The 24,178-nt window shown below is 39.3% G+C and overlaps 1 long non-coding RNA gene across 9 annotated transcripts in view; it reads left to right on the plus strand.

Moving 5' to 3' along the window:
* The window catches only part of LOC138850057 (uncharacterized), a 1,261,171-nt gene that overhangs the window by 331,131 nt on the left and 905,862 nt on the right, over positions 1–24,178 (plus strand). The window contains exon 5 of one of the 9 annotated variants that reach the window (XR_016235506.1): positions 5,465–5,691. The exons of the other annotated variants lie outside the window; for them this stretch is intronic. This is a non-coding gene — a long non-coding RNA (uncharacterized LOC138850057). Of the gene's footprint in view, positions 1–5,464; positions 5,692–24,178 lie in introns of those variants that run through there. 9 annotated transcript variants of the gene reach the window in all.

Here is a 24,178-nt window from a genome sequence, read left to right on the forward strand (position 1 = left end):
TGAGAGTATTTTAGGCATGGAAAGCCAAGACACTCTGGCAAAAAAAAAAAAAAAAAAAAAAAAAAAAAAAAAAAAACTACAACAAACAACAACAACAAACCTAAACGAAAGATCTCTGTGAGCGAGATCCCAGTGGAAAGAATGGGCCATCAAAGAAGGAGGTACCATTCTCTGAAGGGAGGAGAGAACTTCCACTTTGACTATGACCTTGTCTAAACACGATAAGAGTCAGTGAACTCAAAAGGCTTCCATAGCCTTGGCAACTCATGACAAGAGCCTAGGGTGATTACTGATGCCATAAACAAGAGTGTCAATTTGTTAAGTCAACAACAGGAGTCACTGTGCACTTACTCCTCATGTAGGATCTCTGTCCTTAATGTGCTGTACCTTGTGATTTAATGCTATAACTAGTACTCAAACAGTATTTTTCACTTTGTGTTTCTATGTGGGTGCAAACTGTTGAAATCTTTACTTAATATATTTTAAACTGATCTTCTGTATATAAGAGAAATGAAAATGAATCTCGATGTTAATGGAAGTGGAGAAGGAACGAGAAAGGGGAGGGTTGCGGCTGGGAGGGAAGTTATGGGGGGGAGCCATTGTAATCCATAAGCTGTACTTTGGAAATTTATATTCATTAAATAAAAGTTAAAAAAAAGGAAATTTTCTTAGGTTATTGACATCTGTGATGCAATTTGACATGAAAATTTCTTTTTCTACTCCATATTTCTGATACAGAGAAATAAAACTGATGTGCATTTGTATGCATTGGGCTTATAATCAATAACATTAATAAGTTCCTTATTCAAGATTCATTTTCAATTATCTTTATCTATATAGAAGATCAATTCAGTATATATTAAGTAAAGATTTCATCAGTTTGGACCCACACAGAAACACAAAGTGAAAAATACTGTTTCAGTACTAGTTATAGCATTACTTCACATTGGACAACACACTAAGAACAGATCCCACATGAGAAGTAAGTGCAGTGACTCCTGTTGTTGACTTAACAATTTGACACTCTTGTTTATGGTGTCAGTAATCTCCCTAGGCTCTAGTCATGAGTAACCAAGGCTATGGAAGCCTTTTGAGTTCAACAGTTTTGATCTTATTCCGACAGGGTCATAGTCAAAGTGGAAGTTCTCTCCTCCCTTCAGAGAAAAGGTACCTCCTTCTTGGATGGCCCCATTCTTTCCACTGGGATCTCACTCGCAGAGATCTTCCACTTAGGTCTTCCTTTTTTTCCCCCCCAGGGTGTCTTGGCTTTCCATGCCTAAAATACTCTCATGGGCTCTACAGCCAGATCTGAATGCCTTAAGGGCTGATTCTGAGGACAGAGTGCTGTTTAGGACATCTGCCATTCTATGGGTCTGCTGTGTATCCCGCTTCCCATGATGCATCATTCTCTCCCTTTTTGATTCCATCAGTTAGTATTAGCAGACACTAGACTTTGTTGTGTGATCCCTTTGACTCTTAGACCTATCATTGTGATCAATTGCGAACTGAAATTGATCACTTGGACTAGTGAGATGGCATTGGTACATGCCACCTTGTTGGGATTGTATTGGGATCCCCTGACATGATTGTAACTCCACCATTTGGGGCAAGTCCGATTGAGCATGTCCCAAATTGTAAATCTCCTCCCTCTCTTATTCCCTCTCTTGTATTTAACAGGGATCATTTTCAGTTAAAATTTAAACGCCTAAGAATAATTGTGTGTTAATCACAGAGTTCAACCAATAGTACTAGAACAAAACAAAGAGAAAATACTAAATGGATAAAGTATTACATTGTATATCAACCGTCAGGACAAGAGCTGATCAAATCACTGTTTCTCATAGTGTCCATTTCACTTCAACAGGTTTCCCCTTTGCTGCTCAGTTAGTTGTCGCCAATCAGGGAGAACATATGATATTTGTCCCTTTGGGACTGGCTTAATTCACTCAGCATACTGTTTTCCAGTTGCAAATACCAGATTTCATTGTTTTTGACTGCTGTATAGTATTCTATAGAGTACATGTCCCATAATTTCTTTATCCAGTCTACTGTTGATGGGCATTTGGGTTGGTTCCAGGTCTTAGCTATTGTGAATTGAGCTGCAATAAATGTTAATGTGCAGACAGCTTGTTTGTTTGCCAATTTCATTTCCTTTGGGTAAATTCCAAGGAGTGGTATGGCTGGGTTGAATGGTAGGGTTATATTCAGGTTTCTGAGGAATCTCCAGACTGCCTTCCATAGTGGTTTAACCAGTTTGCATTCCCACCAACAGTGGGTTAGTGTCCCTTTTTCCCCACATACTCTCCAGCATCTATTTTTGGTAGATTTCTGAATGTGAGCCATTCTAACCGGGGTGAGGTGAAACCTCATTGTGGTTTTGATTTGCATATCCTGATGGCTAGTGATCCTGAACATTTTTTCATGTGTCTGTTGGCCCTTTGGATTTCCTCTTTTGTTAAATGTCTATTGAGGTCCTTGGCCCATCTCTTAAGTGGGTTGTTTGTTTTGATGTTGTGGAGTTTCTTGATTTCTTTGTAGATTCTGGTTATCAACCCTTTATCTGTTGCATAGTTTGCGAATATTTTTTCCCATTCTGTTGGTTGCCTCTTCACTTTCCTGACTGTTTCTTTTGCAGTACAGAAACTTCTCAATTTGATGCAATCCCAAATGTTAATTTTGGCTTTGACTGCCTGCGCTTTTGGGGTATTTTCCAAGAAGTATTTGCCCGTACCTATATTTGCAGAGTTTCTCCAATGCTCTCTAATAATTTGATGGTGTCGGGTTGTAGATTTAAGTCTTTAATCCATGTTGAGTGAAAGGTAGGGGTCTTGTTTCATGGTTCGGCACATGGAAATCTGATTTTCCCAGCACCATTTATTGAATTGACTGTCCTTACTCCAGGGATTGGTTTTGGATCCTTGATCAAATATAAGTTGGCTGTAGATGTTTGGAATGATTTCTGGTGTTTCAATTCTGTTCCATTGGTCTATCCATCTGTATCTGTATTAGTCCATGCTGTTTTGATAACAACTGCCCTGTAGTATGTCCTGAAATCTGGTATTGTGATGCCTCCAGCTTTGTTTTTTTGTTGTACAAGATTGCTTTAGCTATTTGAGGTCTCCTGTGTCTCCATATGAATTTCAGCATCATTTTTTCCAGGTCTGAGAAGAATGTCTTCAGTATTTTGATTGGTATTGCATTGAATCTGTAAATTGCTTTTGGGAGAATGGACATTTTGATGATATTGATTCTTCCAATCCATGAGCATGGAAGATTTTTCCATTTCTTGGTATCCTCTTCTATTTCTTTCTTTAAGGTTTTGTAATTTTCATTGTAGAGATCCTTACTGTCCTTGGTTATGTTTATTCCAAGGTATTTGATTGTTTTTGTAGCTATTGTGAATGGGATTGATCTTAGCAGTTCTTCCTCAGCCGTGGCATTGCCTGTGTATACAAAGGCTGTTGATTTTTGTGCATTGATTTTATATCCTGCTACTTTGCCAAACTCTTCTATGAGTTCCAATAGTCTCTTAGTAGAGTTCTTTGGGTCCCCTAAATAAAGAATCATATCTTCTGCAAAGAGGGATAGTTTGACTTCTTCCTTCCCAATTTGTATCCCTTTAATTTCTTTTTCTTGCCTAGGAGCTCTGGCTAGATCTTCCAGAACTATATTGAATAGCAGCGGTGAGAGTGGGCATCCCTGTCTGGTACCAGATCTCAGTGGAAATGCTTCCAACTTTTACCCATTCAATAGGATGCTGGCCGTGGGTTTTTCATAGATTGCTTTGATTGTATTGAGGAATGTTCCTTCCAAACCCAGTTTGCTTAGAGTTTTCATCATGAACGGGTGTTGTATTTTATCAAATGCTTTCTCGGTGTCTATTGAAATAATCATATGGTTTTTCTTCTGCAGTCTGTTAATGTGGTGTATCACGTTGATAGTTTTGCGCACATTGAACCATCCCTGCATGCCAGGGATAAATCCCACTTGGTCTGGGTGGATGATCTTTCTGATGTGTTGTTGCATTTTATTGGCCAGAATTTTACTGAGGATTTTTGCATCTATGTTCATCAGGGATATTGATCTGTAATTCTCTTTCAGTGCTGCATCTTTTTCCAGCTTAGGAATTAAGGTGATGCTGGCTTCATAGAAAGAATTTGGGAGGATTCCCTCTTTTTCGATTGTTCTGAATAGTTTGAGAAGAATTGGAGTTAGTTCTTCTTTAAATGTCTGGTAGAATTCAGCAGTGAATCCATCTGGTCCTGGGCTTTTCTTTGTTGGGAGGGCCTTTATTACTGTTTCAATTTCTGTCTCAGTTATGGGTCTGTTTAGGTTTTCTATGTCTTCCTGGTTCAATTTAGGTTGCATGTGTCCAGGAATCTATCCATTTCTGAGAAGTTTCCCTGTTTGCTGGCATACAAGTCCTTGTAGTAATTTCTGATGTGAATGGAATGAGAGAAGGAGCAGGAAATGGGAGCGGTGTGAGTGGGAGGGAAATTATGGGGGGGGCATTGTAATCCATTAACTGTACTTTGAAAATTTATATTTACTAAATAAAAATTTTTTAAAAAAATTTTTCAAATTATTTATTTTCATTTTACTTGAATAGCAGAGAAACAAAGAAGCAAACTCCCCAAATTCCTGAAATAGCCAGAGCTGGCCTGGGGCCAATGCCAAGAGCAGGGAAAGTCAATCCAGTTCTTCTACATGGATAGCAAGGACCAAAGTACTTGAACCTTCACAAAATTGGGAGTTATTGAAATTGCCTTCTCATTGGAGCATTGGAGAGTTTTCTTTTGAAAATCTCCGTATAATTCTTTGATTTACATTTATCAAACCATTCATATTCATTAAAATGACTAATTCATTTTTAAAAAAATATTCATTTGAAAAAATTTATTTTTTGTAGTCAAATAACTTGCACTCATAAATATTTTAAAATAACAGTAAATTTATTTAAATGTTAGATATTTAAAAGTAACAGTAAATTCCTCTTAGGTAAGAATTTCCCAAATAATAAATAAGACTAAAAAGCTAATGAAAATTTCAATTATGAACTAAAATAGTGAATGCATAGTTGTAGTAGAACTCAGAACTAATTCCTTCTCAATCACTTTACATGGGTTTATCCTCTTTGTCCTCCACCCTGTCCCTTCAGCTCTTTGGGTAGTGTATTTTAATGTGCTATGTTAATTAATACATTAATATGATCACCTAATCCCTGTGGGCCCTCAGGTAACATTTTAATAATATATTAGAGGAGTGTAATTTATTTAAGGGAATCTTGGACTATTTTGCTGTGCTTTTGACATTGACCTTGTCTTAAGTTATACCCCAGAGCAGAATTGCGTCATAGAGTGAAACTGTCAGATAATTTCAGTAACCTTCAAATTTATAATAATTTTCCAGATGCTGTCCCAAGAATTCCATTCTTTTCCTAATATAATATATCCTTCAATTCCAGGAAACATCAAAATACATCATGGAAAAATGTTTCCTGCTACAGGTTAAGCATCTCTAATCTACAAATTGGACGTCCCAAATGCCTTAAAATCCATTGTTGTTTGAATGCCAATGTGATGTTACTAGTAGAAAATTCCACTTTTGGTCTTGTGACAGATGGCAGTCTTAATGCAGGTGCACTGAAATACTGTATAAAAATGCCTTTAGGGTGTTTGTAAGATGTATATAAAGCATAAATGAATTGTATGTTTAGATTTGGATCCCATCCTTACTTACTTGCAAATAAATCAGAATCTGAACTAATCCAAAATGTGAAAGAGTTGAGCACCTAAACTTTTTAGAATGGATGCTCAGGGGGCTGGTGCTGTGGCACAGCGGGTTAATGCCCTGGCCTGAAGCATGGGCATCCCATATGGGTGCCAGTTCTAGTCCCGCCTGCTCCTCTTCCAATCCAGCTCTCTGCTGTGGCCTGGGATAGCTGTAGAGGATGGCCCAAGTCCTTGGGCCCCTGCACCCCTGTAGGAGACCCGGAAGAAGCTCCTGGCTCCTGGCTTCGGATGGGCACAGCTCCGGTGTTGCAGCCAACTGGGGAGTGAACCAGTGGATGGAAGACCTCTCTCTCTCTTTCTCTCTCTGCCTCTCCTCTCTCTGTGTAACTCTGACTTACAAATAAATAAATAAATCGGTAAAAAAAAAAGAAGGGGTGCTCAGCCTGTATTTAGGATCTCCATTTTATTCTGTTGGTTCTGGATGTTCCTTTATTGTTCTAAATAGGTAATGACAGGATAGGAGTAAAGAGACATTATCTTTGCTATGTTTAAGCTTATTTATGTAGAGTATTAAATTTCAGTTCAAGATTCTAAAGCAACTTATGCAATGAATGCCTTAAACTTAATTTACTAGTAAGAAAAGATCACGAGAAAAATATTTTGCAGATGCCTGACCATTGTGAACCATTGTGCTTTCAAGAGCTTCCTAGAAGCAAATGGGGTTAGAAGTGAAATTTAAGTCTTCTGTACCTTCCAAGTTCACTGCCACATTTATTTATTAGTACCTTTCGTGTTTGACCATCATACAATTAATTTAACCTATTGAAAATGCATATAAATTTTTTCCAGTTTACTGTATGGTAGTGTAATTCAAAATTTGATGAAGATGACCAGACTTTAATAATCTAATTTCTGAGATAAGGCAAAAGAGAAAAGATACATATACTGTAATTACATGAATTTGCATATATATCTATTATGTATATTCAGAATTGTGACATACTTATAGATACTATAATTACATTCATGTGTGGAGACAAGAATAATTCAAGAGTTCATGATAGATTAGGGAATTTATGAGTTTAATCACCAAAAAGTACTTTGAAAGACATTGCAATTGAACTATATCTATGTTTCTTTCACTTAATATAATATTTTGAATTTGACATTATACATGCAAACTACCTCTTGGAAATATTACGATTCTCTGCACTGTAGAGATGCTTCAAGTAATTTCCAGAAGACCACAAAATTCTGTTAAAAGATGAAGACATTAAAAGCACATCAAGTAGATTAGAAATGCCATTGTGAAAGTTACTTAAAATTACTACTGGTGGCAGTTTACTAATGTATGGTGCAGAATTGTAGATTACTGCGAGAAGGCAAACTTCAATACATTACTAAAAATTGTAGCAGCAAAATATATGTGAATATGAATTACAAAAAGAGTAGGGAGAGTACACTCATCAAATATATTTCCACATCAGCTTGATTTGCAGTCACATGGAACGGGAGAACAGAAACTTTGAGTTTGTAAGACTGAGAAATAAATTTATTAGAACGTGTGAAAAATGCCATTTTTCTGCCCAGTTGTATTTTGCATGTGATTTGCTTCATGTATTCCTCTCACAAGTCTTATGAGCATTAAGTATTCTGAGTGTAGAGACTTAAATAAAACTCATCAGCAGATTGTCCAGAGTAAGAAAATACTGTTCCTATTAAGTTCCTGGCTTTTTCTTTCCATGGACAGCAATTAGAAGAACTAAGCAACTCTTTCACATGGTAAATGTTTTCAAAAAGACTAATAATGGCACCCAAGTGAGAATGTGGGTTCTTTGTTTGCTGCCTCTTCCTGGTTCAGGGACAGCATCCATTTCTCTTCCAGGTACAGGGAACTTCAAGGGTCACATGAGCAGTTTTCCCAAATGTGATGCCCAAGCCACCTCTTCAGAGAATTTGATTTCCTTGGTTTGGGTACAACTTTATCTCTCTTCCCTCCCCACCCCCTCCTCTGGGTCTGTCTGACTCTGTCAGTGTCTTTCTCTCTCTTAATTAAACTCATTAGCATGGGAGTATGTAAGTCATCAGCTAAGAATCACTAGCCTGGAGGCTGCTTTGTGCTTTGACAGTTCCTTTTTCAGGGTTCCAACACTTACTTGGTAGGAGTGTATTTCCCATTCTGAATTTACAAGAAATTTAGATTCTTCTCTGGTAAAATATTTTTATTTGAACTTGTTCATATATTTTCAATAATCACCTTATAGAGTCCTAGAAGCATGGTCTTTAGTGGTTTTGAGCCTTGGCAGCTTTTGATAGAGATCAAATAGTTAATCTCAAAGTGACAGATATTTGCTACCTGGACCCAGCAATGATCTTGGCAATTTTTCTTTAAGAATATGCTTTTCCTTTATTCAATGAGGGTCAGCTCTGAGAGTCATTAAAACTGCTGTGTGCATCACTGAACTGTTAATACCTGTTTATTGTCCTTTAGCTTGGGAGCTGTTCCCTTTGAAAATGTAAATGATGACTCTCTTGAGGATATTTTTACATTTGAATGTTATCAATACTCAGTCAGTAATCCTGACTATTCTCACAAGTAAAAATATTTATAACAATTAATTTCATCTCAACTGTAGGGAAAACTTCTTTTTTAATTTTTTAATTTTTATTTATTTGTTTGAGAGGTAGAGTTATAGACAGTGAGAGATAGAGACAGAGAGAGAGGTCTTCCTTCCATTGGTTCACTCCCCAGATGGCTACAATGGCCAGAGCTGAGCCGATCTGAAGCCAGATGTAAGGTCCTGGGTTTCAGCACCAATGTAAGGCCACCACAAAACACACCAGACACCAGAGTGAGGGAAAGGGTTTATTGGGAAAACCCAGCAAACTGGAGGGAAGGGGCAAAGAAGGAAAAAGAGGAGGAGAGTGTGAAAGAGAGAGAGAGAGACAGAGGAGAGAGAGTGAGCAGGAGAGAGGGGCGAGAAAAACCGAGAGGGGAGCAAGCCAAGAGAGAAAATGAGCAGGAGAGAAGAAAGAGCCACGTGTTCAGGAATAGGTCCTTTTCAAAGTTCGCCGGAGGGTGGGCAGGGAAGTAGGAGCAGCGAATCCCATTAGGATGGGGGTAGAGCTTGACCACTATGGTTGGGCCATGTGGCCACCTGGCATCCAGCAATGGTGGCGAGGGCTAGAGCCTAGGATAGTGTCAGGGTGCAGATTGTGCCATAGATAAAACTGTGCCATTTTCCTAACACAGGAGCCAGGTGCTTCTTCCTGGTCTCCCATGCAGGTACAAGGGCCCAAACACTTGGACCACCTTCTACTGCTTTCCCAGGCCATAGCAGAGAGCTGGATTGGAAGAGGAGCAGCTGGGACTAGAATCGGTGCCCATGTGGGATACCAGCGCCATAAGTGTAGGATTAACCTACTGCACCACGGAGCCAGCCCCCAGAACTTTATGTTCCATCTTTATATTTTATGTGTTTATGATTATATTTCTCATTATTAAAAAAATGATTTTTCAGGCCCAGTGCTATAGCGTAGTAGGTTAAGCATCTGCCAACAGTGCAAGTATCCTGTATGCTGATTTGAGTCCCAGCTGCTCCACTTCTGATCTAGCTCACTGCTGATAGCCTGGGAAGGTATTGAATGATGGCGCATGCACATGGGCCCCTGCTACCCTGTGGGAGACTGAGAAGAAGCTCCTGGCTTCTAGCTTTGGATTGGCCTAGCTCTGGCCATTGTGGACATTTGGGGAGTGAACCAGTGGCTGGAAGACCTTTCTATGTCTTTCCCTCTCTCTCTTTGTAACTCTGCCGCTCAAGTATATAAATAAATCTTTAAAAGATGATTTTCCTCAGAATTTAAATCACACGATAGCTTAAATACTTTTAACATTTTTCTAACCAATTCTTTGTCATTGATTCTCAACTTTTTTCTTTATTTTCTTATACGTGTGCCTGGGCTATGGTTACCTACTACTAACACACACATACCCACACACAACTTTGATATCATAGATGAAAGTATATTGACAATGCTAACTTATTTATTCAATTATAGAATGCATCTTGTGTTTTTCAAATTCTGTTATTACCGTCCTATACTCAGAAACTTTCTGTCACATCTCTTATCTCTGTTCCTTCCCTCTCTAAGTTCCTTTCATGACCATGTATCCCCCTCTCCCAACCCCAGGTTCCATCTTTCAGATCTGTTTCTGATGTTGACCTCAATCTTCCCTATGGCAAAGCATCCTTGTTTTTTGATGTAGTAAGTTGGTTCCAATTTTTGATGACGGTCATTTATTTTCTAACAATGGTGAGCAGAGTAAGATCTTAGCATGGTGGGACCGACATGGTACAAAGATTCATGTGGCTAGCAAGGTGAGTGACATACTGAGATTAGAAGCCACTTGTACTATAACAGGAGGAACAAACCATGTATCTCAAGTGATGATATTTGCTGCTATCACAGGAGGCTCTAAATAAGATGTGGATAAAAAGAAATTTTAAAACTTCCACTTTTGCATACAACATATGTTGTACATGTATTCTACACTCCATGCTTCAGTATAGTGGTTAAAACAGCAGCTCTTGATTGTTCAAGATAATTGTTTATGAATAATAGAAATAGATAGCCAATCATCTTTAATTTCCTAAAGACAAATACAAAGGAAAACAATTAATTTTGACACTTCACACAAACAAGTATATCATGAGCCTCCAATTTGTTTTATAGTTGAAAACTTAAGAATTGGGTGATAAAGCCCTGACTATGGCTTCCAGAGCCCTGTAGTCTGTGCAGCAGCACGCTGTTATAACGTCTGCTCCACTCTTTCCTACCATATATTTTTTTTTGACAGGCAGAGTTAGACAGTGAAAGAGAGAGAGAGACAGAGAGAAAGCTTCCTTCCATTGGTTCACCCCTCAAATGGCTGCTACAGCCGGCGCACTGTGCTGATCTGAAACCAGGAGCCAGGTGCTTCCTCCTGGTCTCCCATGCGGGTGCAGGTCCTAAGGACCTGGGCATCTTCCACTGCATTCCTGGGCCACAGCAGAGAGCTGGCCTGGAAGAGGAGCAATCGGGACAGAATCCAGTGCCCCGACCGGGACTAGAACCCGGGGTGCAAGGATTAGCCTAGTGAGCTGCGGCGCAGGCCACCTACCATATATTTTATTCAGCCCACATCCTCAGAGTTTTATGTGACATCATACTGTTTAGGTCCTACATTAGTTCATCATAACTCTCTGATTTGCACATGCAATTTGTGTTCATATCATTGTTTTCTCAGTACTTGACCCAGCGGGTGACCCGTAGTAAATTCTCCATTAACTTAACATAGTGCCTGACCCATAATAAGTTCTCCATTAATATTAGTTAAATTACTTTGATGACCAGGAAGCAGTCACAATTTAGTGCATGTGAAATGTCAACATATTAAATGAATATGTGGCTGTCTTGGATCTAGGAGACACAGGAAACACCCCAGCAGGATGAGTAAATGAAGGTGGAAATGCAGCAGAATTGTAAGAGTAAAGATTCGTTATTCTGCTCTTACGTTCTTTTAACAGACTGCGCTGTGGGTAGGAACTGAATTGTAAACCTGGCCTTGGGCCAAATTCCCCTGAGATCTAGGAATTGCTGACAGCTACAGATACTTGTTGCCTTTTTAGACTGAGCCATAAAGGACTGAAAATAGACACAGGAAATACCCGTTCTGGAGTGCTTTAACATAACTGTCTATTAACTGTATTTTAGTTTATTTCTTTCCATTGATCATAGGCACATAAAGTGCAAATATCATTTCAATCAATATTCACCCTTTTTATTGCGATTGAAGAGTAAAGTAAAGCTACTATTTGAATGAGTACATATTTTGGGCCTTAGATTGAAAAATTGGCTCTTGCTAGAGTGATGCTAGGCTGAAGTACCTCTATTTCAGTCTAGAAGGATAACAGTTTGCCTTATATAAATGGTCATTTATTTAGTTTTCACATGTGAAGTTGTGTGTTTGCATTACTTTCAATTTTACATTAAAGTAAGTTAATTATCCTGGAACAATGCGAAATTTTTATTTAAAGCCAACTTAAGCCTTGGATAATCTTCAAGGGGCTTAATTGAAAATCAATGGGTCTCTCTCAGAACCTGTGTAGTGTAAGCAGCATTTGTCTCCACAGTGTCTGGTGCTTACAGCATGCTGTTATTGGCCCTTCCATAGACGTTAGCATTTGGTACAGAGCTCCATTTGAAAGGTTTGGAGAATTCTCAGTCATACGATAGCATTTTAAACATTAACGGTGAGTTTGAACTTCTAAGTGTTGATTTCAAATTCTGGTTCTGACTTTATCAAGGTATACCAGGCCAGGTGGAATTATCAAGCTCCCTTGCAGGCTTAATTCTTCATCTATAACAAGTAACAAATAACCCTATAAATAGTATATGTCACACATTTCCTGTTTCATATTTATACGAGTTGTACATTAATGTGGTTTTAGTAGTGCTAGGTAAGATATGCAAATAGATTCCTACTGTTACCTTCTATTCCATCTCCCTAAAAATAACCATTTTCAGTTCTTTTGGCTCATTAGTGTTTACTGCCATTCCTTTAGCTAAATTATCTTAACACTGTCCAGTGTAGAGCATGGTCTGTTGTCTTTTCTCTATATAGTGGGCGCAGTTTCCTATATATCTACCCCTGACTCCTAGTTCTCATCACCATCAGGGTTAGCTCAAATGCTTTTTCTTTCTTGCACAACATTTTGCTTAATGCTAATATTGATTGTTTTGTTGGTTTATTTGAAGAGTTAGCTAGAAATACTATCAAAGCACTTCAACTTGGGTGTCTCAAATAGTAGAAATTTGTTTTCTCAGTTATGAAAGCTGCAAGTCCAAAATAAAGGTATCAGAAGGCTTGGTTTGTTCCCAGGCCTCTCCTTTGGCCTGTAGATGCCTGTCTTCCCACTCTGGCTTCACATGGTCTTCTCTCTGCTCTTGAGAGGGCGCAGTTTTTCTCTTCACGTAAGGGTACTGGTTGCGTTGGATCGCTGCCTTCTCTGATCACCTCATTTTAATTCAACAGCCTTTTTATCTCAGTCTTCTGAGGCTGTCACGTTTTGAGGTGTACCCAATATAAGAACTTCAGCATGGGAGTCAGCCTATATCAACTTTCAAGGAAATCCTCAACTTGCAACAGGTGGTATAACTCTCTGCCCCAGATGCTTACAGTATGTCAGCTGTTCTGTCCATTTCATTTTGCCATGAGAGTTTCTCACAGAGCACCCAGCTCTAAGGAATCCATTCTTAGCTGTTATATGAGAATCACTTCTGTGATCATCTTGGGAATAACATTCACTTCTCTCCTTTGTTGAATGACTCATTTCCCACATTTCATGATTATTCCTTAGTTTTGGGGAATCACAGTCTTAAATGGTTTCCCAAAATGAGCTTTATAAGAATTAAAAATGTTGATCACAAAAAGGCTGAAGATACTTTTCATACCTAGATATGCAGAGAAAAGTTTGGCTAGCTGTAAAATTTTGGTTCAGAATAAGTTTTCTCTAGAATTGTGAAGATACTTCTTCATTGCATTATAGCTTTCAGATACTATTTGAAAACTCTGAAAATAGGGCTGGCGCCTCGGCTCACTAGGCTAATCCTCCGCCTTGCGGCGCCGGCACACCGGGTTCTAGTCCCGCTCGGGGCTCCGGATTATGTCCCGGTTGCCCCTCTTCCAGGCCAGCTCTCTGCTGTGGCCAGGGAGTGCAGTGCAGGATGGCCCAAGTGCTTGGGCCCTGCACCCGCATGGGAGACCAGGAGAAGCACCTGGCTCCTGACTTCGGATCAGCGCGATGCGCTGGCCGCGGTGGCCATTGGAGGGTGAACCAAACGAAAAGGAAGACCTTTCTCTCTGTCTCTCTCTCTCTCACTGTCCACTCTGCCTGTCAAAAAAAAAAAAAAAAAAAAAAAACCTGTGAAAATAAATGAGTTTTTTTTTGTTGGGTATTTTACATACCTCCTTTTTTCCCTCCCTCTGCTTGCCCCTCCCCTTCCCTGCCTCCCTAGCTCAAATCTATGAAAGTTTTGTTATAATTTTGTTTTAGGTCAGTTCTTTAAAAATTCGTGAGCATGGTCCTCACTGAGAAGCATACCAACAATTTAATTATCTTCACTGATGACGAGATACATTGATGATGAGTTAATCTCTTTCAGCAAGTTAGGGATCCTCCTCATCAGTTTTAGTCTTTATTTTAATGCTCATCAGAGCCTCTAGAGAAATTTCTAGGGGCTGGTGCTGTGGCTTGACAGGTAAAAGACACTGCCTACCATGCCTGCATCCCATAGGGGCGCCGGTTCAAGTTCTGACTGCTCCACTTCCAATCCAGCTCTCTGCTGTGGTCTGGGAAAGCAGTGGAGGATGGCCCAAGTCCTTGCGCCCCTGCACCCACGTGGGAGACCTGGAAGAAGCTCCTAGCCTTGCATCAGCACAGCTCTGGCGTTGCAGCCATCTGGGGAGTGAACCAGTGGAGGGAAAACTTTTCTCTCTCTCTGCCTCCCTGTAACTCTGCCTTTCAAAAAAATAAGTAAGTCTTTTTAAAAGGTTTCTAGAAGTGTTTTGCTTTTTATGTGAAGGCCTACTTGCTAAATTTCTATATTGAATCAATAGTTCATAATAGTTTTTTCTTATTTTTTTTGACAGGCAGAGGTAGACAGAGAGAGAGAGAGAGTGAGAGAGAGAGAAAGGTCTTCCTTCCATTGGTTCACCCCCTAAATGGTCCTATGACCGGTGCACTGCACTGACCCAAAGCCAGGAGCCAGGTGCTTCCTCCTGGTCTCCCATGTGGGTGCAGGGCCCAAGCACTTGGGCCATTCTCCACTGCCCTCCTGGGCCACAGCAGAGAGCTGGACTGGAATAGGAGCAACTGGGATAGAATCTGGCACCCCAACCGGGACTAGAACCCGGGGTGCCAGCACTGCAGGCGGAGGACTAGCCAAGTGAGTCACGGTGCTGGCCAATAGTAGTTTTATTTTAAGGTTGGTGTTGCAAAACATATTTTCATGAGGTGTATGGCCGTTTGTGTATGTTCTTTGAGAAATGGCTGTTTCATTTCTTTGCCCATACTTTACTTGGTTTGTTTTCTTTTGGTTGAGTCGCAGAACTATTTTTCCACACTCTTGATACTAAGTCCCCACCAGGTATAATTTGAGAATACATTTTCCCATTGCATTGGTTATTTTTGTCTCCCTCATGTTAGTATAATGGCACCATCTTACTTGTGGCATCATATATGCCCAGACACCATCTTAGGCCCTGGTTCCTATCACCATGTTGCATGGTAAGCTTTGGCCCTAAACCTCATGGTCCAACCACCGGTGTCAGCTTTACCCCCACCCTAATGGGATTCGCTACTCCTACTTCCCTACCCGCACCCTGACAAAGAGATACTAGGACCCGCTTCCTGGATATGTGTTCTCTTTTTCTTTCTTCACCCCCAATAAACCCTTTCCTTACTCCACCAGTGTTTGGCGTGTTTTGTGGCAACCTATCCCTCTTCCTAGTATAATTTGATGCACAACCATTTTTAATTTTGATATCAAAATTTATCTTTTTTTTTCCTATTGTTTTTGTGCTTTTGAGGTCATATCCAAGAAATTGTCAAATCTATGGCAGAAAGATTTTCCATACATTGTGTAATGTTTGAAGTTTAAGATTTTATATTTAAGTGAACTTTGTAAATGCTATGAGATAATGATGCCACTCAAGATGTTAGGTGTGAATTTGGTTTTCTCTGCTGTTTCTTTAAAAAGATTGTCCTTTCCTCCATTAAGTGATCTTGGTACCCCTGTCAAAAATCATTAAACCATATAGGTAAGGTTTTATTTCTGAGATACTTTGTTTCATTGCTCGATGTCTCTTTCTTTAGATCACTACCATACTGTTTTGATTCCCGTATCTTTGAAGCCAGGCAATGTGAGAACTCCGTATTTGCTCATTTTTTTTTTAACTATTTTGGCTATTCTTGGTTTCTTGAGATTTCACAGGAGTTTTAGGGTTGATTCTATTGGACTTTTGTTAAGAATTGTATTTTATTTTTAGAGTAATTTGAATAGTATTGATATATTGATAATACTAAGTCTCCAAATCCATGAACACTTGTGTCTTTTGTTGTTCATTTTAAGTATGCTTCAGCTTTCAACATGTAAGTCTTTTTTCCTGCTTCGTTAAATTCACTCTTTAGTATTTCATACTTTCTGCTGCTATTGTTTTAAAAGATTTTATGTATTTATTTGAGAGGTAGAGTTACAGACAGTGAGAGGGAGAGAGAGAGAGAAAGGTCTACCTTCCATTGGTTCACTCCCCAAATTGCCACAACTGCCAGAGCATCGCTGATCTGAAGCCAGGAGCTAGGTGCTTCCTACAGGTCTCCCATGTGGGTGCAGGAGCCCAAGCACTTGGGCCATCTTTGACTGCTTTCACAGGCCACAGCAGAGAGCTGGATCAGAAGAAAAGCACCCCGGACTAGAACCGGCGCTCATATGGGATGCTGGTGCTGCAGGCAGAGGATTAACCTACTGAGCCATGGCACTGGCCCCCTGGTGCTATTTTTAAATGGAAATTTTTCTTAATTTCCTTCTCAGATTATTTGCATCTACTATTTAGAATGTTTATTTATTTTTTTTTAATTTTTTTTTTTTTAAACAGGCAGAGTGGACAGTGAGAGAGAGAGAGAAAGGTCTTCCTTTGCCGTTGGTTCACCCTCCAATGGCCGCCGCGGCCGGCGCACTGAGGCCAGCGCACCCCGCTGATCCGATGGCAGGAGCCAGGAGCCAGGTGCTTTTCCTGGTCTCCCATGGGGTGCAGGGCCCAAGCACCTGGGCCATCCTCCACTGCACTCCCTGGCCACAGCAGAGAGCTGGCCTGGAAGAGGGGCAACCGGGACAGAATCCGGCGCCCCAACCGGGACTAGAACCTGGTGTGCCGGCGCCGCTAGGTGGAAGATTAGCCTAGTGAGCCGCGGCGCCGGCCTAGAATGTTTATTATTAGTAGTTAGAAATGTATGCAGGGGCTGGTGCCTCGGCACACTAGGTTAATCCTCTGCCTGCGGCTCCAGCATCCCATATGGGCACCAGTTCTAGTCCTGGTTGCTCCTCTTCCAATCCAGCTCTCTGCTGTGGCCCGGGAAAGCAATGGAGGATGGCCCAAGTCCTTGGGCACCTGCACCCGCATTGGAATTTTTCTTGAAATTTTTCTATATTTTTGAAATATTTTTAAAAGATTTTATTTATTTGAGAGGTAGAGTTATAGAGAGAGAAAGACAGAAAGGAAAGTTTTTTCATCCTTTGGTTATTCCCCAAATGGCCACAAAGAGTGGAGCTGAACCTCTCCAAAGCCAGGAGGCAGGAGCTCCTTTGGGTCTCCCACTCGGGTACAGGCGCCCAAGCACTTGGGCTACCTTCCATTGCTTTCTCAGGCCATAAGCAGAGAGTTGGATTGGAAGAGGAGCAGCTGGGACATGAACCTGTGCCCAAATGGGCTGCTGGTGCCACAGGTGAGGGTTTAGTCTACTATGCCAAAGTACAGGCCCCAGAAAGATTTTTTTTTAGAAGACAGAAATTGGATGGTGATGCACTGAGTGTATATTAATTTTTGTCTTTTAGGTATAGAAGTTGTATTCCTGAAAATGTGGTAAATTTATTAGCTTTTGTGGAATCTTAATCATTTTTAACATATGAGATTGTACTGGATATGAACAGACATGGTTTTACTTCTTCATTTAGAGAGTGGATGTCTTTGTTACTTATGTCTCATTTCTCTGGCTCTCATTTCCAGTACTATGGTGAAAAGAAGTGATAAAAGCACTAATTGTTTGTTTATTCTGTATCTTAGAGGAGAAGCCTTTACTGTTTGCACAGTGTTAAATTTCATGTGATCTTTATTTATTTCAAGTATTTTCCCTCCGTTCTTTGACTATTTTGCTCCTGAAAGGTGTTGAATTTTGTCTAATACTAATACTTTTTTGCATCAATTCAGATAGTGTGTTTTATTATTCACCATTTAGTTAATATAGTATATTACATTTATTGATTTGTGTGTGTTGAACCATTCTTGCATTCCAGGAATAAGTTCCATTTGCTCATGATGTTTAACTATTCTACAAGAAGCTGAATTCAGTTGGCTAGTCTTTACTCGATAAGGTATGCATGAATCTTTATTAGAGATATCACTACAAGCATTTTACAAATTATTTTTGTGATACCTTATTTTGTGGGTTTTGTTTCAGGGTAATGCTATGCTAACTAAATAAACTGGGAAGTGTTTTCTTCTCTTTATTTGTTTAGAAGCGTATGAAAGACTTCTACTAACTCTTCTTCCCTTGCTTTGAAGAATTTACCAATGAATGTGTCTCATTCCATGAGTTTCCTCCTTAGGATGCTTTTTATGTTCATTCAACATCTATTCGACATCTGTTTGGATTTTCTGTAATTTCTTACTCAGTCTTGGTGAGTTCTGTGTTTCCAGGAAGGTGTCTCTAAGCTCTCCAATTCATTGGTATGCACTTGCTCAAAGTGCTTGTCATTCTTCCTTATTTCTGCCTTATGCTTAGTAGAGTTCTCTCTTTCGTTTCTGAATTTACTGTTTTCTTCTCTTTTTTTTTTGTAGTGAATCTGGCTTACAGTTATTTAGTTTGGTGGTTCATTTCTTCATTGAGTCAATATTTAGTTTTACTGGTTTTCTATTTTGGCTTTCTCTGGCTTTTGTTTATTTGTTTTCTAATCTTGGTTATTTCTTCCCTGCATCAGGTTGAGTTTAGTTTACTCTTTATGATTTTCTAAAGTAGAAATGTAGGTTTACAGCTTAAGTTTTATATTCTTTGTTAAGGTAAACATTTCCAACTATAACCTTTATTCTGCACACTGCTTTTACTGCTTCTCTAAGTTTCTTAAGCCATTTGTTCCTTTGCATTTCTCTGAAGACATTTTCTTCCTTCTTTGATTTCTTCTTCTTTGGCCTGTTGATTTTTAGAGAGTGTGCCATTAAATCCAGTTATTTGTTGATTCTCAGCTCTTCCTCTGATGCTCATTTCTGGTTTCACACCCTGATGTTTGAAAAAACACAGTATGATTTCAGTGCTTTTACATTTTTAGGACTCTGTGTATGGCCAGGCATATGATCTACCTTGAGGAATGTCCTTCAGAAAACTGTGTTGATCTATTATTGTTTGGAATGTTCTGTGTATACTTGCGAGTCTGACATGTCTATAATGCTATTCCAGTCCTTCCTTATTGATCTTTTTTCCCTATTATTGAAAAAGAGTTTGGAAACTTTCTGTTATCTTAAAGCTTCCTATTTCTCTTTCATTTCTGTCAATTTATACTTTATGTACTTAGATGCTTAGGTCCATATGTTTGGGTGAGTTTTATAAATTCTTAGCAAGTTGATTGTGTTATCATTGTATAATATCCTTTGTCTCCTTTAACAGTTTTGGCTTAAGTGTGTTTTGTCTGTTATTTAAAATAGCCACCACCATTATCTTTAACTTACTATTTCCATGGAATGTCATTTCCAACCCTTTCACTTTCAATCTGTGCATTCCCTTCAGTCTAAAATGAATCTCTGAGCTCAGTGACTAAGTCACAGCTTAGAGTAGTCACAACCCCATATCAGCATGCCTAGCCTGAGTCTTCCTCCATTTCGGATCTATGTACCTGCTAATACATGTCCTGGGAGGCAGCAAATGATCATTCGACTTCTAGAGTCTCTGGAACATTGAGTCTATGTGGGAGACCCAGGTTGTGTACTATGCTCCTGGCTGTGGCACTCTCATTCTCTATATCTGCCTTACCCCTTAACTTGTCTATCTGCCATTCAAATAAAATTAAAATAAGTTATAGGTAACATATATTTAAATGCTTACAATATGTTTATCTGTTCTGCAAATATACTCTTTTGAATGGGGAGTGCCATGGACACACCATATGGTATCTCCTCCCCTCAAAATCCACCAACCTCTAAGATGGGACTTTTGAGATTCAGGGATTTTAGGAGGTAATTAGGTCATGAGGGTGAAGAGCTCATAGTGGAATTACTGCCTTATCAGAAGAGACGTATTCCCTTTCTTATTCCCTATACACACACTAAGGAAAGACCCTGTGTCCCCTATGGGCAGTACATGGAGACAGCCCTCAACAGGAACATTTGGCCCCTTTGTCATGGATTTGCCAGCCTCTGATGATGTGAAAAAATGAATTTCTGTTGTTTTAAGCCACTATATGCTTTTTTCATATGGGAGCCCAAGCAGTCTGAGGCAGAAATTGATACCACACAGTTGAATGCTCCTACAGCAAATGCCTGCAAGTGTGGAGACAGCTTTGAAACCCTGTCATGGGTAGAGACCAGAAATGCTTTGAGGTACATGCTGTAAGTGCTGATGTTGCTATGAAGGAATTTTTAAAGGTGGTCTGGTGACAGTTCAGGGAATGTAGAGAGCTGGCGAGAGATCTTCTGTCTTCTCAGAGAACATGGAAACAAATCATGAGCAGATTGTTGACAGGAATATGAATGGTAAAGACTGTTCTGATGAGATCTCTGATAGTAATGAGGAACATGCTATTGCAAACTGTAGGAAAGGCCATCCTTGTTAGAAAGTGCCAATGAACATGTCTGACCTATGTCACTGCTTGAGCTTAAAAAAAAAAAAAAAGAGGGAGGCATGAAAGTGGAAGAATAAGAAGACATTAAGTAGATGATTGTAAGATTTGAGCACTCATCATTTTTCAGGATGAAAGATAATGAAATTAAGAGCCTATATTAAAAGTGACTCTTGGCCAATGATAATTGTATGGCAAAAACAGTATTTTGAAAGAATTAAAAAATTTAGATCCCCTCCACAAATAGAAAATACATCTTAGTCACTGAGTATTTTTAAAAATGCCTTTGCAAATGTAAGAGTTTTTTTAAGCTAAGTTTCTATTATGATAAAGGTAGATTGCACAAACTAAATTAGAGGAAAGGAACACAATACTTATAATGCTGCAGCTTTAAAAAAAAGACTTTTTGTCCTGTAATCATAGCGTAGCTCAGAGCAGGAGAATACTTTTGAAGTAATTCATAAAAAATTAGCTTCAGTTTGTTTCTTGTATAATAACTATCCTTATTTATTAGCACAATGGTAATTATCTAGTTATGTTAAAATCCATTAAATATATTGCATATTAAAAATTCTAAAAGTAATAATAATTAGGATTCAGAGAATGTTAAAATAAGTTAACTCACATTGGTACTACAGTAAGTTGCTTGATTAGATAGTATGCTACTTATTACATTAATTATACTGCGTATTGATGTAATGCCAAAATGTCTGCTCATTTATCTGTTGGAATACCTACACAACAATTATTCTATACAATACCTAAAACCGGTATCTTTCCTCAGTTGTACAATGCCTTTTGACAGTGTGATAACACAGCTCTGTGAGTTTTGGCAATCTGCCAGGAAGCATTGCTATTTGCAAAAGGGAAAAATCTTGTCTTTCTGTGTGTCTATGTATATCTTTATGCTCGAAAGCAGAGTCATTTACATTTTCTTATGCCAAGTGATACTCTGGCAGGCTGGTTTTTTGTGAGGATTGAGACTGTAAAAAACTGCTTTGCAATATGAAGGTACAAAATTGCAAAGCGTTGTGTCTTTCGAGGTATTTTGTGATGCAAGTTTGTGTTGAAAATTATATCTCCACTAGTTGGGGTGGTGAACATCTGACACATGGACAGTAATGCCCACTCTGTTATAAACTTGTATGTGCACATTTCCTGTCATTCTTTAGTTTTGTCAAGTTTCAATTACTGTGTGAATATTTTAAAATGTTTAAAAAAGAGTTTATTACGACCAGACCCTTTTCTGTTTATGGCAAGAAAGTTGGAGACTTTTCTCTCCCACATCGATTATCTGCATACAAGTGTGAATCACAACATACACAGTAATAACAACACTCAGTCTCCATGTATTTTTCAAACATGGGCTGTAAAGCGAGAAAGGGTTGAAGAAAAGCAGTAGGAGAATGACGGAAGAGAGAGAGAAGGGGAGGAAGAAAGAGGTAACAGTATAGAATAAGCCATGGAAATAGCACTTGTTGGACACTTCCTTTGGTTGGGAATCCCATTCCATTATAACTAAGGCTATACAGGGAACCTGTCCTAATGAAGCACAATTTTTAAAAAAAATAATATCTTTTCATTATGAAAATTTTCAAAGATTTACTTATTTATTTGAAAGGTAGAGTTATATAGAGAGAAGAGAAGCAGAGAGAGAGAGAGAGAGAGATGTCTTCCATCCGCTGGTTTACTCCCCAGTTGGCTGCAGTGGCCAGAGTTGTGCTGATCTGAAGCCAGGAGCCAGGAGCTTCTTCTGGGTCTCCCTCGTGGGTACAGGGGCCCAAGGACTTGGGCCATCTTCTACTGCTTTCCCAGACCATAGCAGAGAGCTGGATTGGAAGTGGAGCAGCCGGGACTCAAACCGGTGCCCATGTGGGATACTGGCACTGCAGGCAGCAGCTTTACCCACTATGCCACAGCACTGACCGCACTATGAAAATTTTAAAACATGAATAAAGTAGTTATGGCATAAGTAAACCTCATAAATGTATCATCTGAAATTAGCAGCTAAAATCTTGCTTTGTTTACTTCCATGTGTTTTGTCTTAAGCTGATGTAGAGCAAATCCCTATTCATAACACATTACTCCAAAACACTTCAATATGCCTCTGGAAAATATGAGAACATTTTTATGCCTATTGGTGCCTTTTTGGTTTATATATCAAACTATACTTTCCATTCACTTTTAAAACAGTGTCTAAATAGCATATGACCTTGAGACTATTTTCACATTAAATTATCCTGCCCATCTCTTTTTGCTAGTTCATCCTCCTCTTTCTTCCTGGCCACTCATTTTTATTCTTTTCTGTTTTTTTTTTTTTTTTTTTAAAGCAAACACTATATCCTCTGAGTGTGTGTGTGTGTTTGTATGTACAGCTACAATTTTTGAATTTATTTAAAAGATTATTTATTTGTAAGGCAGATTTAGAGAGAGAAGGAAAGACAGAGAGAGCAATCTACCTGCTGGTTTACTTCCCAGATGGCTGCATTGTCCAGAGATGAGCCAGGAAAAGGCCAGGAGCCTAGAACTCCATCCTGGTCTCCCACATGGGTGGCAGGTGCACAACTACTAGGGCCATCTTCTGCTGCCTTCCCTGATGCATTAGTAGGGAGCTCGCTTAGCAGTAGAACAGCCAGGACTCGGATTGGTGCTCATATGGGATGCCAGTGTTGTAGGTGGTGGTTTAACCCACTGTACAACACTGCCAGTCCCATTAATTTTATTCGTTTTCACATGTTAGTCTCCCTCAATCCTCATCATGGACAGCCTTATTTTAATCACGCAGTAAATGTGGTTTTCATCCTCCAACATATATCTATTTTACGCCAGGGATTTGTGGTACAATAATAATTTCTAAAAATATTACAAAAACAATGTGGAATCATCTTTTTCAAAAACTATTTCTAATAACTAAGCTTCCACAGAAAGCTTTATACTGTATATTTTACTCATACACTTAAATTGTTTTATGTGTATGCTAATATTTACATAATGCTAACTCCCACCACGTAATTCTCTTGCAAATTTCAGATCCAAAACATTCATTTACTTCACTGAGAGTTGAGCTAAAACATTACATAGGAGTGTTACATTAAGCTTTTCTACATCTTTTATTTAATCCTGTTCATCACAACTGATCAGTTCTATGTGCCCCAACTCATCAAATGCCACCATTATAAGAATGGTTGCCCACTACAAAGATCAGAACTCAAATGTTACTCTTACCTACTGTGTTGTCTTTTTAAACCAATGTATAGCAGTCTTGCCTGCAGAGTACCTGTCAAGTCCATGGTCTTCCCTTGGGCAGGACTGAAGCTACCTCTGTGCGATGCATCATCTCTTATCACTGGGTTCTTACAGCAAACTTGTATTTAATAGCCCAGCTGCTGCGTGCTGTGCTCATCCTTTCCCCTCACCCTGCCAGAGTCTTCTTGTTAAAACCCCAACATGCCCATGCCCACCCCTTTGTGAAGTCTTCATTGGCTCTCCGTGGATTTTCAAGAAAAGTTTATATCCAGATTCCCTTCTCTGCTTTCTCTCTCGATATTTCCCAGAACTGCCTTGACTGTCTTCAAAACCTGAGGCTTTCCGGAGTTGGAACGTGTTGCTTCCTCTCTGGAGTACTGCTCTCTCCTTTCTTGGTATAAGCATTTTATTTCAGTATTCAGCTCTGCTGCTAGCCCCTGTTGGAATTTTGCTATTCTCCCAGTGAGCATGTGTGCCTAGCCTCTTGTGCTCCCTGGGAACTTGGTACATCATACCACCTGTCACACTGTTCTTCATTTATGGATTTGTCTTGATAT

The sequence above is a fragment of the Oryctolagus cuniculus genome, chromosome 6 (genome assembly GCF_051225735.1).
Source record: "Oryctolagus cuniculus isolate XC-2025 breed Fujian yellow rabbit chromosome 6, ASM5122573v1, whole genome shotgun sequence".
Taxonomy (NCBI): Eukaryota; Metazoa; Chordata; class Mammalia; order Lagomorpha; family Leporidae; genus Oryctolagus; species Oryctolagus cuniculus.